The sequence below is a fragment of the Babylonia areolata genome, chromosome 14 (assembly GCF_041734735.1).
Source record: "Babylonia areolata isolate BAREFJ2019XMU chromosome 14, ASM4173473v1, whole genome shotgun sequence".
NCBI lineage: Eukaryota > Metazoa > Mollusca > Gastropoda > Neogastropoda > Buccinidae > Babylonia > Babylonia areolata.
In genome coordinates, this window is record NC_134889.1 from 31,074,449 (window position 1) to 31,086,948 (window position 12,500).

The window sequence follows — 12,500 nt, forward strand, 5'->3', positions numbered from 1 at the left end:
TCTCTCTCTCTCTCTCTCTTTGTTTTTGTTTGTTTGTTTCTTTCTTTTTGTTCCTTCCATCATCACTTTTCTCCTTTCTGTTGTCTTTTCTTTCTCTTTTTTTTTCTCTCTCTCTTTCTTCCCCCTGTAATCTGTCTTCTTACCATTGTCATGCTCAAACATTGTCAAGGTCATGCAACTCTACTTGCCTCTTCACCCCAGAGCCTGTTTAGCATAGCCTTCCCTGTTCCCTTACCCCGGAATAAATGGACCTGTTTTCTTGGTGAGCAGCAGTAAGCCAAGCTATTCTAGTGTTGCTGTTTTATTTTGGAAAACAAACAAGTGTCATAACAACCGTATCTACTGACTTGGTAGCATCTTCACAAAGCATCTTTGTTGTGTTTTTATTTGCCTTATGGAATAGAAATGTGATAGAAACGTGTTTGTTTGTGGCCTTGTTTTTTGTTTTTTTTTCCTTTTTTTTTGTTTTTTTTAAAGCAGACGCGTTCACTATAGTTGGTTTTTAACACACACACACACACACACACACACACACACACACACACACACACACACACACACACACACGTGCACACAGAGTTGCATTGCTTGGGTTAACGTAAATACTCGCAATTATTACATCACACACACACACACACACACACACACACACACACACACACACACACACACACACACACACACACACACACACATAGTTGCATTGTTTGGGTTAACGTAAATACTCGCAATTATTACATTACACACACACACACACACACACACACACACACACACACACACACACAAGCTCACACACACAGAAACACACACAAGCACACACAAGCACACACACACATATATGCACACAAACACGCGCGCGCGCGCGCGCACACACACACAAACACACATACACACACACACAAGTACACACTCATATTAACACACAGACGCATTATATCAAATTTTTTAATGGCATTAGTTCAGGAATGCAATGATGTGAATAGGTTCACGAGTATTTTTGGTTCCATTGTATAAAAAGGGTGAAGTAGAGTTCTGTGCATGAAGATATGTTGTGCTTTCAAAATGAATGGCTCTGAACAGAGAAAGCATACAATTTTATACAGAAAGTATAACATCGTAACAAATGTTCGACTGAAAGTAGATGAGAAGGATGATAGGTAGAAAAAAAAGGAACAATGTTATCGACATACATCTTCAATTGTATGATAGGTTGAACATGTCTTTTTATAGAAACATATGATAATCGCAAATGATCTGTCCTTTTTTTTTTTTACGAATAGGACTGGAACATCGGGCATACAATGGACCTTTTGAAATCTGCCAATAAATGGTTTGAAATGTTGACAACAGACAAGTATATGAACCGAAGCAAAGCAATAAAGAAATCATAATGATAATAATAATGATAATCTCCCGTTAAAACATTCTGACATAAATCAGAGTTATGTTTTCTTCTGTATGATAAAATCAGTTGAGTTTTATCATTGTTCAATACTGATTTCTTGGATGTCATCCACTAGTTTACTTCAGAACACACGCTGGCGACACCATCATATAACTGGGAGATATAGTGTAAAGAGCGACGTTGTATTATATCTGATACAGATTATGTATGAACAGTGAAAAGGAAACGTGTGAGGAAAGAGCCCTAGACAGCACCTACATGCACTGAGTGGGTCAAGGGGAACCATTAATAGATGCAGGCTGTATGCAGTCCAAGATGTGTGATTAAATCAGATACACTGATGGTATGAAACACCTAGATAATTGAGGTGACAGAGCAATATCTCCTGATCGACTGTGTTGAAGGCTGCTGAAAAATCTAGTAGGGAGAGAAGGGAAACGTTTCCATCTCAGATACTAATTGTGTGTTGTGCTGATGGTACAAGCAGATCGACCGATCTACTGATTTGAATAAACTAAAAGACTATTTTATTTCATGATCTAGGAGCAGAAACAAATAGCATTTGTTGATGTTGATGTTGATGTTGTTGTTTAAGATTATGATGATGATGATGATGATGATGATGATAATGATGATGATGATGATGATGATGATGATGTTGAAGATTTCAATGATATTCATAAGGAAGACACTGTTGGGCCTAACTGCTCAGTGGATTTTTCTTCTTCTTCTTCTTCGTCTTCTTCTTCTTTTATTTATTTATTTATTTATTCTTTTTTTTAATTTAGATCAAGACTTGTTCAGTGAGGTGTGACTGTAGCCGACCTGAAGATACTGGGAAATACCTGGCACCAGCGAAGGAGTGGCGGCTGAAGTAAAGAACGAAAGATGTGTGTATCACAGCACCTTGGGTTTGTGCAGAGATAAAGCATCTGTTTTATGTTGTTGTTTTTATTGTTGTTGTTGTTGTTTTGTTGGCAACGCTATTTTGTGTTGGTGTGTTTTTCTTTAATCTGCTTTTTAATTTCATTCTTATTATTTCATTTTATCTTATGTTTGCATTTGGCTATTATAGTAGAAGTATAACGTGTGCTTGGATCAATACACATGATTTGAAACCACAAAATTATACCAACCTGAAACTATTGTGTGTTAGTGTTGTCTATAGTTTCCTTTTTGTTTTGGTTTGTTTCTTGTCATTGCTCAGTCTACAGGGACATTGCCTGGATTTCATTTGCTTCCCCATACAGTGGGGGTAGGGAGAGGTGTCTGTTGAGTCACTGCTTTCATAACTTCCGTATGCCTGTGTTGGTATCACTCTGATGTCAGTCACAAAGACCGATGCTGAATGGCACTGTTGTAAGCTTGGAACATACTTGGAACATTAACATCAAATCACAGTGTCTCCATGTTCCAAGCTTCCAGCTGCCACTCATTATTTGAACAACATCGATAATCAAATGACAGATTTGGAAGAAGAATGCCATTCTACCTGCATCTCTTACACTTTCACCATTTTTTAATTCGGTCATGGGTTTGGCTTCGAAGCGGTTGTAGGCCACTCCCCAAACTACCAATTTGATAAACAGTATGTGTTTCTATGTGGAAGAGAGACATTTACCAAAATATGCAAATAATCCAGCTAAGGATATGTTTTAGGAAAAAAGGTGAAATCAGTTCTGGAACTGATTTATCCTCTTGCTCTTCTTCTTTTTCTTCTTCTTCTGCTGCTGCTGCTGCTGTCATATGTTATTTAATGTTTAACCAGAGTGTGAAGATGTACAGAATGAAACACGCCCCTGCCCGTCCAATGGTGACAATTGCAATGGGCTTTTGTCGATCTGTGGCCGATGTTATAAAATTGTTGACAGCCTGCGTGGGTTTGTTAGTGAAAGAAAACATATCCACAGGAAAGCCGATGATTACTGTAGATCCATTGGAGGCAGGGTAGGTATTCCGAAGTGTGTTTTTGACTGGTACAGTGGACTTGAGAGAGGTTTGTATTGGATCGGTATGACCACTGGAGAAATGTCAAAGCCAAATATGTACATACACTGCACGGTTCACATAGATGGGACAGTCGTTCATAACTCCGTTCATTTATGTGGCATTTCTTTATCGCAGAAACGTGGTGAGTTATGTTTTTGTCTCTACAGTGATCATTGGTGTTTGCAAGCTCTGTCATGTACACTCGACAAACCCTATCGTGTTGACGTGGGGACAGTTTGTGAATTCATACAAAAGAAAACAGACGTGAGTTTTGATAACACACCGGTAATTGTTTTCACCAACACATGTTTTTCTCGGTCTGTGGGACAATGGCATGTGTGCACTGATGGTCAGATGACTCATTATTTTTTTCTGTGTGGCTCTAGTCAACATAAAGTATGTGATAAAGAGCACACAACTCCTTGTACATTTCCCGGTCAGTCGTCACACACCAACAGGTCTTACTCTTCGGACCGTTATAACTACATATTCACGTGTGAACATGATTTCAGAACAATATCATACACCCTGGTGTGTGACTTTATAATGGATTGTAATGATAAGAGTGATGAATCAATTTGTAAACATCCTCTTTGTAGCAGTGCATTCAGATGCGCCAACAGTCAATGCGTATCGTTTGACAAGGTCTGCGATCGAGTGTTCCACTGTCTGGATGAGTCAGATGAACAAAATTGTCGTGCATATAAACTCACAGATGATCAAAGACAGTTAGGTCCACCTCCAGCACTTGTTAATTTTGACGGCATCAAATTCTTCATCTCCACTCCAATGAATACCAGTGAGTCCTGTCCCGACAGCCACTATCGCTGTCCTGGTGAGGTCAATAACTGCCTACCTGTCTACACACGGTGCAATGGGGTGTACGACTGTAGTTACCACGATGATGAAGAGGGGTGTGAACAACTGAAATGTCCAGGACTTTTTCGGTGCAGACTTTCAACAATGTGTTTACATAGTGACCACATGTGTGATGATTGGCCCCACTGCCCAATGAATGATGATGAATTGGCATGTCACATAACCTGTCCTGTGAACTGTCTATGTCAAGGTCACTCTTTTCTGTGTCCTCAGTCTTTTTCTGCAGCACTCTTCCCTCAGCTCCGCTACCTGGATGCTACAGGGTCAGGTATGACACTGACTGATGTGAGTCACAATACCCTCCTTATAGCTGCTGTTTTTGCACACTGTTATATATCCCAACTTCCCCAAATAGTCTTGGTAAATATGAGGTTCCTTGATATCAGTTGTAACAAACTGCAGTTTGTCAATATAACTTCTCTTCTTCGGTTACACAGTCTCCAAGCACTTTCCCTGTCCAACAATCCCCTTACCTCAATCCACGCTGCTCTGTCACCTGTTAACCAGCACAGTGCACTCACAGTGCTGGATCTGTCCCACACCATGCTGACAGTGTTCGACTCAAAGGTCCTGTCACAATTTCATCGCTTAGAGAATCTGAATTTAACGTCCACTTCCATTCACACAATCAACTCAGATGGGTTTCGGTTCACACCGCAGTTAACTGAACTCTACATGGATGGTAGCCCTGTTAAAGTATTTCCGCCTGACATATTTAAAGCTGTTTTTAAACTGCGCGTTTTTACCACACAGAACTATAAACTTTGCTGCAGTGAAATACTTCCCTACACCTTTGATGAAGCCGATTCAGTTTGCATTGCCCCAAAAGATGAAATTTCTTCATGCAAAGATCTGCTGCAGTCGTGGGTGTACCGTGGGTTTCTGTGGTTGGCTGCCTGTCTCTCTCTGACTGGTAATGTCTTCTGCTGTTGTGCTCGAGTGTTTTTGAAGCATATGAAGTTTTCAAGTGGATTCAGTGTGTTTGTCTTAAGCCTAACCATGGCTGATTTTTTAATGGGTGTGTACATTGCTATTATTGGAGTGGCTGATGAACGATTCCGTGGACAATACCTCCACAATGATGACACATGGAAAAACAGTATAAACTGTAAGGCAGCTGGCTTTTTGTCTCTGTTGTCCAGTGAGGTGTCAGCCTTTAGCATCTGGCTTATTACATTGGATCGTTTTATTGTCCTTCGCTTTCCTTTTAGCACCAAGAGGTTTGACAGAACATCAGCAACAGTGACTTGTGTCTGTACTTGGTTGGTTGGCTGGTTTGTAGCCTTGGTTCCATTACTTCCAGTCACATCGCACTGGGAATTCTATAGCCAGACGGGCATTTGTATCCCTTTGCCTGTAACAAGACGAGAGTTTAAAGGGAAAATATATTCTCTCGGTATTCTAATCTTCCTTAATTTCATAATGTTTCTATTCATTTGCGCTGGTCAAGCATTCATCTATTTGTCAATACGGTACAATGCTCTGAAGACTGATTCTACAAAAACGTCACGGGACATGACTATTGCTCGGCGACTGATCACGATTGCAGCGACTGATTTCATGTGCTGGTTTCCCATCGGTTTGTGTGGGACGCTGGCTTTGGCAGGATTTGCCATTCCTGCAGAAGTGAACGTGGCCATGGCTGTTTTTGTTTTACCTTTAAATTCTGCTGTGAATCCTTTCATGTATACGCTCAACACTTTGGCTGAAAAGAGAAGGAAAGCGAATGAAACGGAGCTTCGTAAATGGCTGGAATCCCATTCAGAACTAATTGATGATTATTGCACAAACTGAAATGACTCTTTATATCATCATGATGCTTTGACCAATATTTTTCATGGAACCCCCCTCTCTCCCCCCTCTGTCTTTCCCTCTTTCTTTGCATCGTTCTCAGTTGGTCTTTCTCGCTCTGTCTCTGTTCCTGTCTCTCTCAGCTTTTCCCCGCATGGAGTTAAACAGAGTCTACAGAAAGCGTTGTGCAAACACATAATTCAGTGTCAAGAACATAACTTGCCGCACAGACAGGAACTTTCAAGTTTGCAGATGTATCCATCAAATTAGCGAAGTCTTCACAAGGACCCAGCATGACCAGATGCAGCTGATCTTAGTTTCCATATGCAGACGAGCCAGACCAAAGAGTGTGCCCTCTGATGTGGCATGAAGGTACACATTCCTGAATATATATATATATTACGGCCAAGATGATAAATGAATCTGCTTCGCAGATGTGGTATAGCGTATATGGATTTGTCTGAACGCAGTGACGCCTCCTTGAGCTACTGAAACTGAAACTGATAAATGAATAAAGAGTATTACAGTTGTGGTGATTAATGCAGCAAAACTGCAATGGTTTAGCCGATGTATCAAGAGTACTACATTCTAGCCGATAATTGTATATCTGTGGTTTAGCTGACAAATGTATCAAGACTACAGGACTTCGGTTTGGCGTCCTGCACATGTAATTGAGGTGACAGACCCACAGACAATCAAAGACAGTTAGGTTCACCTCCAGCGCTTGTTAACTTTGACGGCATCAGATTCTTCATCTCCAATCCAATGATTACCAGTGAGTCCTGCATTTGTAAAACCAGAGCATGCACCAGTGACCACGACTGAAGTGACCCAGAGGCAACGCCAAAACTTCTGCAGTTGGTGAGCTTACGGTGACCCTGCAAAGCACCATGTAGACTGACAGAGGTGAGACTGTGACAGGAGGAATGAAATGCGTGTTCAGGTTGAGTGGAATGGGGAAGTGTGCCATGTGGAAGATTTCAGTGTCAGTTTCAGTTTCTCAAAGAGGTGACATTCCGTTTGGACAAATCCATACACGGTACACCACATCTGCTGGGCAGATGCCTGACAGTGACAGCAACATGACCAGATGCGCTAGTTGGGCCTTGAGTGCATGCACGCGCGCGCGCGCACACACACACACACACACACACACACATATATGTATATATATGTGTGTGTGTGTGTGTGTGTGTGTATGTGTGTATGTGTGTGTGTGTGTGTGTGTGTGTGTGTGTGTGGATTTTCTCAGACAAGCCCTGGGTATCAAAAGCTCTAAAGAAAATACTAAATAAATAGAAACTACCTGATGAAAGCGGCGATTGAAATCAAATGTGTACAGGGAAATAATGACAAAAGAAATAAAAGAATCAAAGATAATTGTGTAAAGTAAAAGCTGAAGGTCTCTAAAAGCGGCAGTTTGAAAGTTGCAGGGAACGGAGCTTCAATTACTTTCAGGACTCTGTAACGTACGAATCTCGGCACCATCTATATCATTATATCAACAACAACAACAACAACAAAATAGTGGAAGAATTGATCTTAATACTGAGCTCGAAAATTATTGTCCATTTCCAAGAAAGTGTTTCAAATGATGAAAGCGTTTTGTCATTGATTCATCCACTGTTGAATCCACTTTCTGGAAGTTGAATGAATGACTGAATGAAGTTGATAATGCATGGCGCTTGTCATGCCAACGCTCAACTTACATCACAGATTGACATAAGCTCACAGCTGGGCCAACAGCAGAGTGAGAACTGTATGATCAATAGTTTCTCCATTGCAGTGGGAAGTTATTTACAACTTTGTCTTTGGTGGACTCAAACTAGGAGGCAAGACTGCACTGGCTCTTGGTGCTGCAACCTTGGGTGTTAGCTGGCCTTTGGGAACCATCCCAACGCCGTCCATCCTAAAACCCTCTCGGCCGAGAGAGTGGGGGAAGTAATTTGGGCAAGACACTTTCCACTATAATTAAATTCTTGCCCAGATAGTTGGGGCAGCAGTTACCTCCTCTGCTGTTCTGATGGTCACATTCGGACTCGACTATGATACATAGTGCAGGGCGAGTAAAGATTTGCACAACTACTGTATGTGTTCACTGCGCCACCCACACACAACCATTCAGTTTTCAGTTAGTTAGAATTCCTCAAGGAGACGTCACTACTGCGTTCAGACAAGTCCATATACACTACACCGCATCATAGGTGAAGGTCACACGCCTAACAGGCTGAGTGATTCTAGCTCTCCGTATTTTTGTTTATTGTGTTGGTTGTGTTTGGTGTTGTGTGGCTAGGTTCTGCAGAGTGTTTTATTATGGATCCCTTCGAACAATGCATGTATGTGTGTGCCCCGATCTACATAAGACTGGCTGTGTTTTGGATTTCTCTTTCTCCTTTCCTGTCAGTTTTGTACTGCGCCGGCCCGCCATTCATCTCTCCCTTCAACACGCCTGTACACGTGCAAAACGTAACGTTCAGTGGTAGTGGACAGGTGGGCAGCCTTTGTCAAGGTGAGCGCAACGTCCCTCCCTTTGATCTGTACTCGCGCGCTGAACTGTTTGCTGTCAAACCTGCACCTTTGACCCCTGACCTAGTTGTGCGCCTGCGAGGAACATGCATTGGCGCTTGCCTGCCGCGAAGACGAAATCGCCGAGCAGGAAATAGAAAACAAAAGCCCATCAAAACTGTCCTTTCCGTACGGACCCCCAACAGCACTACTGACAGTTCCCCTGATGTGTCACCTGTGTGTGTCGACAGATCCACTTCATGCAGCGCTGTTTGTGCCGCTTCCAGCCTCAACACATGTGTTCCTGCTAACATTTTTCCTTTCCGTGACATTGTCCCCCCTGATGACAATATTCCGAACTGCAATGTATCCCCCGTGCCAGTTATAGCCTCTGCTCCGCTTCCTACTCCTGCCACACCTGTATCAACTCCCGGACTTTTTTTCTTCCTTCCCATTGTCCTCCACTGCTCAGTCACCATCTTCTTCTTCCACTGTCTGTCTGCCTGACTCACCTGCTTCACCATTCGATTCCTCTCTCCTTACCTCTGATCTCTTTCATGCCTGCCTGTTCAATGCTCGATCTGTCTGCCCTGATCAAGAGACTGACTATATTTCTGATTTTATTTTTGAAAAAAAAACTTTGATATCGTATTTCTTACCGAAACCTGGTTAAAGTCACAAGGTCACGAACCCAAACTTAAACAACTGACCCCGCCTGGATATAAAACTATGTCACTTCCTCGATTGTCTCGTGGAGGTGGCATCGCCACCGTCTACAGAGATATCTTGGAGTCTTCCCTCTCCTTCTCCTATAACCACGCCTTTCCACATGATACTTTCAAAATGCTAGAAGTCACTCTCAGTGTTCCCGGTCACTCAATCATCTTCTGTTGTCTCTATCGTCCTCCGCCTAGTCGTAAAAATAACCTAACATCTTCTCAGTTTCACGATGAGTTCCGAACACTACTTGATTACTAAAACCTTCGTTCTGGCAAACTTATTATCCTCGGAGATTTCAATTTTCATTTCGACAACCAGACTTCCACTGATGTCAAACGCCTATGCCAATCTCTGTCCACTCATTCTCTCTCTCAGTTCGTTACAGAACCAACACACAGATATGGCCATACGTTGGACTGGCTAATTGCACGTGAGTCTGATGCCATGGTTGCGTCAGTGACTGTAACTGACAAACTTTCTTCCGACCATTCTGCTGTTATATTCTTGCTTAATATTTCAATGCCTACCAGAACCAAAAAATCTGTTACTCGTCGCAACCTGAAATCCATCAATATTAACACTTTATCTTTTAAAGCTGCTGAACGCCTTTCCAAAATTTCTTCCCTTACCGACGTATCCACACATTACAAAACTGTCCTCTCTCAACTGCTGGGTGAATATGCACCCCCCATTACCCGAATGCTCCCTGACAGACCCTCCGCCCCATGGTATACACAAGACATTCGACTTGCAAAACGCAAACGTCGCCAACTGGAAAGACGATGGCGATCAACAAAACTGCAAGGCCACAATCAAATATTCCGAAAACAAATAAATAAAGTCAAACATATGATCTCATCAGCAAAAACAAACTTTTTTTCTTCTCAAGTTCTCGATGCCACATCCACCAAATCTTCTCGGAACTGCAAAAAGGACTCCTCTTCCTTCTGCCTACACTTTATGTGAACTCCCCAATGTCTTCTCCTCTTTCTTTTTCGACAAAGTCCAAAATATTCGTACCATCTTAGACCAAATGTCTTTCCAACCTGTTCATCCTGATCCTCAATTCAGCGGTACTCCTCTCCATTCCTTTAATCCATTGACTGAAACGGAAGTTCATGAAATCCTAAAAGAAATGACAGTAAAATCCTGTGAGCTCGATCCTATACCAGCCTCGGTCTTTTCCCAATGTGTCTCACATCTTCTCCCCACAATCACCAATATTGTCAACTCATCCCTTCTCATCGGAACGTTTCCATCCACTTTCAAAACTGCAATCGTCCGGCCTCTTCTGAAGAAACCCAACCTTGACGCAAACATTTTGAAAAACTATTGACCAGTTTCTAATCTTCCATTCATGTCTAAACTCCTTGAAAAAGCTGTCCTCAAGCAGCTTAATAACCACCTTTGTTTCAACAATCTCATCCACCCATTTCAGTCTGCTTATCGCGCTGACGATAGCACCGAAACCACTCTCCTCCACATTCTGAACAATCTACTGATAGCGTCTGACTCAGGAAAAATTTCCCTTCTCACTCTTCTCGACTTGTCAGCCGCTTTTGATACGATAGACCATTCAATCCTTCCTTCCCGTCTTCATTTTACATTTGGTATCAACGGCACTGTTCTAAACTGGTTCAAATCTTATCTCACTGATCGATTCCAGTCTGCCATTGTTGATAATTTCCAATCTGAACCCGTTAAAATCGAACATGGAGTCCCACAGCGATTTGTTTTTGTTCCAGTGCTCTTCACACTGTACACTGCTCCTCTCGCTGAAATTAGCAACCGCCATAATATCAGTCATCATTCTTATGTTAATGACACTCAACTCCAGAAGTCTGATACCCCTGAAAAATTGTTGTCGCTCTTGCAAGAAACATCCAACTGCTTCCTGGACATTCAAAACTGGATGACTCGAAATAAGTCACAATTGAACGTGGACAAAACTGAAGCAATGATCATAGGAACTAAACAAAAAATGTCTTCCATCACAATTGACACAATCAAACTTGGCAGTACATCCATCCCTCTTTCCACGTCAGTCAGGGACCTCGGTGTTGTCCTTGACAATACACTTTCCATGCAAAAATTTATCAGTCAGACATGTCAGTCCTGCTACTGTCAACTGCGACGCATCAGTGCCGTCCAGAAATATCTGTCCACTGACGCAACATCTAGACTTCTTGTTTCTCTCATTCTCTCTCGCCTTGACTACTGTAACTCTCTATTGTCTGGTCTGCCTGCTTCATCCATTCAGTCCCTTCAGCGCATACAAAACTCTGCTGCCCGACTCGTCCTCAGAAAGAAAAGATCTGGGCACATCACTCCTCTTTTGCAACATCTCCACTGGCTCCCTGTCTCACACCGAATGAAGTACAAGATCAGCACTCTATGTTATAGATGCATTCACAAAACTTCCTATCTCTGCGGCTGCCTTCACCTCTACACTCCATCTCGCTCACTACGATCGGCTTCGGATCTACTCTGTTTACGCATACCCAGATTCAAACACTCGACTGTTGGCTGCCGTTCTTTCTCTGTTTCTGGACCTTGCGATTGAAACGAACTTCCTTTTTCGCTTCGTCAAGTCTCCACACTCAGCTCTTTCAAGTCTGGCCTTAAAACCCACCTCTTCCCAAAATAGCCTCCCTTGTCTGCCCTTCCTTGTCTTTAGTTTCTGCAGTTTTAGAGTTATGCATGCGTGTGAATGACTGGTGTGAAAGCGCTTTGATTTGTCTCTGCACAAGATCCAGCGCTATATAAATACCATTATTATTATTATTATATCTGCTAGGCAGATGCCTGACCAGCAGCATAACTCAACGTGCTTTGTCCGGCTTATATATCAGATATAGCAGAGTCTCTCTATCTATCTATCTATATTTGTGTACTAATCAGAGTGGATTTATTCACATAATTTTGCCAGAGGACAACACGCCGCTTTTTCAATGTGCCAACTGCGTGCTGCACGCGGGACCTCGGTTTATTGTCTCATTTGAATGACTAGATACTTAGGAGAACACACACACACACACACACACACACACACACACACACACACACGATTTAACTGACCCAGAATATGGGGTGTATAAGGTGGGGTGCATGATTTTATCTGTCATTGAAAGCAAGTGTTTTTTTTTCTGCATCAGTGGACTGCTCCTGGAGACATGCACCTCGCAAATATGGGTTGTGTTCAGTGGCC